Source organism: Pelobates fuscus, chromosome 8, assembly GCF_036172605.1.
Source record: "Pelobates fuscus isolate aPelFus1 chromosome 8, aPelFus1.pri, whole genome shotgun sequence".
Taxonomy (NCBI): Eukaryota; Metazoa; Chordata; class Amphibia; order Anura; family Pelobatidae; genus Pelobates; species Pelobates fuscus.
In genome coordinates, this window is record NC_086324.1 from 165,443,654 (window position 1) to 165,450,309 (window position 6,656).

The following is a 6,656-nucleotide window of genomic DNA, read 5'->3' on the forward strand; positions in this document are numbered from 1 at the left end:
GGGCCGGAGTTTGAAGAACCTTGTCCAAATCCATTGAAGCATGTAGCAGATAGATAAAATAATTCATTACATTGTACGTCACAGCTGTACACGTAGAAATATGCTGAAAATGTATTTCTAAACAGGTTTTTCTTTTTTTTATATTTACATGCAGTCATTTTTTTCTTAAACCGCATGGTTAAGCTTGGAGACCAGAGATTGCAAGCCTTCTAGTTGTGCTTCTGTGTAAATCGATCACACGCGTACGTAAAACTTTGTGTGATTGTTGTACACAAATCACGCTATTCTGGAACCTTTCGGGGTTATTTGCTTTGCTCACCGTATATTCCTCATGCAGGGTACTTGTAATTTGTAAACCATGACCAGTATATATTTTGTAACACCATTCAAAGCTATGCTCATATGACTATTTTTTATTTTTTTTTATATGTTTGACTGACAGAAAAAGAAACAAGTCAACCTCTAATTTTGCAATTCAGTTTTCAATTCACTGCAATTCGCCATTTAGTAAGTAAATGCTTGCAGTTTTTGTTTTTGTTAGAAAATTCGTTGCACAGAATGTCAGTCATTTGCTGAAAGTGGTCAATGAATGGTGATAGTTACAGCACCTCTACAGAAGCCAGAAACTTTCCACCGGGGAACCGCAGAACTCGACGGGGACACAGGTAATGGGGCAAACTGTTGACCCATTACCGAGGAACTGTGCCAGGGTACAGCGGGCTGTAGTGGCTATGATGATTGGAGTAACCCCCACACACAGAATTTTTTTTTTTAAATTTACAGTATAGTTTCAACAATTCGCATTTTAGTGCATACCCGATCTGAGAGTGTCCCTTTAATCCCTGACCATGTGACACCTGGACAGATCTAGCCAAAAGCAATAGACAAAATGTCTCCAAAACTCTTTATCAAACTCTGTATGCAGTGCAATGGAAAGTGATTCACAGCTTCCTTTTCTTATTGACTGAAAGAATTGAACTTTGCATTTTTTTGATGCCAGTAGATATTTAAACATCATTTTAGGCGCCATCTAGTGTTTAGATGTGGGAATTATGTTATCTCTACATTTGGCAAATTACAATGAAATCTCACTTGTTTCCTGGTGTTTTCTTTCCAACAAAGCAATAAAGTAATATAGTTTTATAGTCATTTAAAATATATAATATATAAAGTATAATAAGTAAACATCAGCATTGTTAGCACTGCTCTTTGGGTTTAGAAACAGCGAGTGGTTTATTTACTGAACAGATGATTGTTTAGAATTGATAACACCTTACAAAATTCAGGCCAGAATAGTTGATTTATGTATATATTTTGGAGAGACACCGAGTCCACGGCATTGTGGTGCCGGCTCTCGGATGGGCCTGGAGCTGGAAGGATGTCTCACCCGGTCTCCGCTGCACAGCCCCTTTGGGACGGAGTTCAGGTCCATACATTATGCCGTGTAGGAATTGGCTGACTATACTGCCTATGCTGGAAGCTACTACTTATCAGGTTCCGAGTTATGGCCTGTACAGAAGCGGTAGTTCTTTATGTTGTATTATTGCTTTATAGTTTAACTTTTTTCTTATAAAAGAAAAGTAGGTCTGATCGGTGCATATGTATCGGGATACACTAATATGCCCAACATGCAAAACGTAAGTAAAAATAAAGAAAACCCTAAGGCGTATTACCGGGTCTTAGAACGCCCAGATTTAATGTATAAAAAGAAAAACAGGCTGAGGTCAAGAATACAGATATTACGTAAACGGTATGTTAGCCAAAAGTCAAGGAATATAGAAGTCAGAATAGTCAGGTACCAAGCCAAAGGTCAAGGGATACGGAGATCGGAATAGTCAGTAAGAAAGCCAAGGTCAACATACACAAGAAACAATACCAGACACGCACTCTTGGATAACCAGAATGGAAACCACGACAGGGCACAGAGAAATAGACAAAAAAAATAGCCTAAGGTACTCCTTGATTGGCTGCATGGGAGCATGTGACAGTGGAACGTGTTGACGTCACACACACATTCCCAATAGTTATGCACTAAAGGGTTAATTAAGAACCTTAAAAGGTTTTTACCTGCAGAGGCCGGCGTCTCTAATGATTACAGACCTGGTCGCTGTGTGAGGGAAGGAGTGCCTGTCAGGAACAGCAGCCATCTAGGCAGGAGGCAAGTGATCGGCGGCATTCCCATTACCACGTGGGAATGCGCCCGCCGGGTCCCTGTCCACTCCTGGGCAGGAGCGGGCCCGGTGGGAGCCTTGAGACAGGGTGAGTATTCAGCGGCATTCCCCTTGCGATCTGGAAAGGCTGCCGCGATGAGACGCGCCCGCCGGGACCCATACTGCTCTCTGGCAGGAGCATACCTAGCGGGCAGCAGGAAAATATGGCTTCAGCTGTACAAGTTTATAACTACACAGCCTGTTTAGTACAGTTTATTTTCCATTATTATAGTCACTCATACTGTCAGTACGTTTACCTCGATGTATCTCGGCATGTTTTACCACGTCTGACATAATAGTACTTGTTATCCTTAGCATGCTCCTGAGATTAGCTTGAGCCTTTCACTGCCATTAAAATGGGGCAGTCTCACATAGGAGAATGTGTACTTGTTACCTTTAACTATATCTATGATATGTTTGTGCTGATATTACCCCTTTTTTTTTCTTTCTGCATTATGCTCTTGCTGCCTCAATAAAACAAAGATTGACACGAAAAAAAAATAAAAAATATGGAGAACTTCCAGAATACTTCATTATTTTTCCAATGTGTTTCTTGTACAAGACATAAATCGATCATTTTATCATCTGTTAGCATTTTATAGAGAGGACCCCTCTGTAGTGGGGAATTTAAACCCTGTGCATTTATAGACGCCACTTTGACATTATTTGTTTTTATTATCCAAAATCTTCTAGGAAAATGTGCTGATCAAATTCCAACTAGGTGATCCGTCCCCATTCTCCACAGATATCTCCATAAGAAAAGAAGTAAATACATATATATATATATACATAATAATAACAAATAGTACGCCACAAATTAAAAAAATACACTGAGTAAAAAACTATAAAGAAACAGCAAAAAATGCTCGGAGAAATCAGTCCCTGGTGACTGTTAGAGTAGAGCTATTCCTTCCAGACCTCACTCTTCTAATCTCCATAGACACCCCCTTCTCTTCGTCTTACCGCCTCACCATATCATTTGTTTATTTTTCTTTCCCCTTCTTTATTCCTTTTGACGCCTGTTATGAGGTAGCTCTCACCCCCGGGGCTGTGGCTACAGAACGTCTATTTGACAAGGGACTCCATGACTTTAGAGGGCGGCACCCCAAGATGTAAAACATGCCACTATACCCGTGTGCTGGAGTGCGGTGCTAATCTCTCCAGATTAATGCGGCACACTACCCATTCTGGGTCTTTAACGAAGGCCTAACCTTACTGATCATCCGCACATCTTACACAATGTACTCACTAGTTCCCCTTTTCTTACCTTGTTATGTAAGTTCTACTACGTGGTATGATGGCAAAGAATTGGCAACCATGTATATTGTTTTACTGTGAGCATTAATACCGACCCGAGTATGCCAGGTGTTCGAAATGTTAGAAGGTCCTCTTGTTTCAAGGAGCTTCTGTCAAATGTTACAAGGGTCCCCTACCAAGTGTGTCAACATTTCCAGGGAGCTACTATCAACTTATCCAAGATACTGCTTCCAAGTTGGCTACTTGTTCCTGGGTACCAAGTGCGCCAAGAGTTCCACTGAGGGTTGCCACCTTGTTTGGAAAAAAAATACCGGCCATGCTAATTTGCATAATTAATTATATATACGTGAAATCACAGGATATGACATGAGATTCAAAAAAATACATAGTGAAAGGGGAAAATACTGTAAATAACATTTTAAAAATCCTTCCAGTTTGATTCTGGTGTATAGAGTAATTACTCTGCAGTTCGGGGAGATTAGACTGCTCTTCTGAGCTCTCATTCAATGGACCAAGCAGCAGGCTGCCTGCATCCTATCCCTGTCTGCATCATAGACAATATTTACAAATACAGAGGGTTTATTCACTAAATACTGAATTGTAATGAATTATAACCCGAATTACAAAATGTAGGTTCAAATAGCCAAGTTGTGCCTAGGCTGAATTGGAGAACTTTTTTCAAATCAATTGTCTATAATTTAAAATTAATGTTTTAATTCACTACATTTCACAGCTTAATTATTAAACCTCGCTAGTTAAAGGGATACTATAGGCATCATAAAAGTAAAAAATACTTTTACTGCCATAATGATGGCAAGGCATCCATTTATTTATTTTAAATCTGCATCCATTATTTGTAATATAGTTTAACCCCTTAAGGGGGTGTGACGTGCCATGATTCCCTTTTATTCCAGAAATGTGGTCCTTAAGGGGTTAAAGGACGATTCGAGGCACCATTACAACTAGAGGTCACAGGTTCCATCTTACCTTATGGGTTTAAGGCATTAACGAATAGTTTAACCCCAAATTCTGGAAAATGGTGCTTGATCGCTCCCACCTTCCAATTCCTCTGAAGGTCTGCGGCTTCATTTAGGAAGCCCAGACCCGGCACCACTGGTGTTCTCAGACTTTCAATAGCTCCCCAGCCAGAAAAGTGAATGAAAAAGTATACATCCTTTCCACTAACTTTCTCGATGAAGAGCTTCTGATATGCTGAGAACATTAACTGACACTCTCAGCCTATCAGAAGCACCCGGTCCAAGGCTTCAGACCTTTAGAGGAAGTGTCTGGGGTTTAACACATTCGGTTAGAGGGTGTCATGAACCTTATCACACCAAGACAACATAATTGTGATAAAGTTGTTATGGTGGCCAGAATATCCCTTTAATGCCACAACCACAACTTGGGAAATTAAGTAGTTTATTTTTCTGTCATTTAAATTCTATTTCAATTATTCTGTTTAATTGGATGTAATTTCCATAGACATTATGCAGTCAGCCATTATTCCTGCATCATAGATCATCAGGTTCTGTTGTGATGTCACAGACCAGATAACAGATAACAGAGTTACTGCTGGTTACACTGGCATTTCACAAGCAGTTTCATTGCAGTGAGATGATTTACAGAGACAATGGGTAACGTTATTTCTATGATTGAACGTCCCCTCGTTTCACGGCTGGGGGGAAATCAACCCCCACCCAGGAATTCTACTAAAAAAGAATTCAGAAAACAGCCAAACATCCAGCCTTCTACGGACAGGTAAGTGGGCAGCGACTGCAGCTTTCATATAAGATGGGGTTATTAGAAGATGGGGGTCAGAGTTCGATAGAGAGTAGAATAAAGGATGGTTTATTAATGGGCATCATTTCTATAAAATAACACAGCTTTCCTGTAGATTGGATAGTGTCAACTAAAAAAGAATGGGAGTAACATAAGGATAAAATCCTTAAAATGTGATTTTGTTTTTGATCTTTCAGATATTGTTTCTTAACAGATGAGATAAAAAATGAACAAAACAATGAATGTGTTTAGCCCAGCCCATTTGTAGTGATTGCTATAAAATAAGCAGGCAAGATATACAGGGGTGCAAAAAATAGTAAAAATGTATAGGAAATTCTAAAAGTGTTTTGAGTCCATGATCAGACAGCACCATCCTGGGATGAAATGAGTCTGGAAGACTTTCCCAAGTTTTACACATTAAATCAATTTATTACCCCATTACAATACAACCCAAATAGCAATGCATGATATATAATAACTTCTATTATCATCTCCTAAACACACTCGGTGATTCCAGAAATATAAGACGCCCCAATACAAAGGCACTTAGCTCCAAGGTAGAGCAGCGTTCACTCAATAAACATATCCAGGTGAGATGATCTTTCAGTTGTTTAGTAAATAGCTCCCTAATTTGGTATCCTTATATATGGCAGTCCAACTTAAGGAAACCAAATTAGGGAATTATCTATTTAACGGATCAAAGATCAATATTGCAGAAAAAGGTATTTTCTTAATAAAATCTTGCAGTTGTTTAGTAGATAGCGCCTTAATACAGTATCCTTATGTGGGATTGACATGGGATTGGCTATGAACAGGGCTTTTCTTAATTTGAATCTGTCAGCTGTTCAGTAGATAGCTCTGTGATTTGTTATCCATCTATTTGGCAATCCCACATAATGGTGCCAATGGCTTCAGGCCTTTAGAGGAAGTGTTTGGGGTTAAACTGTTAATGGTTTAACACCTTAAGGTGAGCTGATGCCACGGATCTCATCACACCATAACAACTTTGCTGTGATAAAGTTGTTCTGGTGGTCGAACTATCACTTTCATCCCACAACCACAATTTAGGAAATGAAGTTGTTTATATGCCTCTTATTTAAACTATATTTTAATTTTCAATTGGATATAATATTAATAGACATTATGCAGTCAGCCATTATTCCTGCATCATAGATCATCAGGTTCCGTTGTGATGTCACAGACCAGATAACAGATAACAGAATTACTGCTGGTTACACTGGCATTTCACAAGCAGTTTCATTGCAGTGAGATGATTTACTGAGACAATGGGTAACGTTATTTCTATGATTGAACGTCCCCTCGTTTCACGGCTGGGGGGAAATCAACCCCCACCCAGGAATTCTACTAAAAAAGAATTCAGAAAACGGCCAAACATCCAGCCTTCTACAG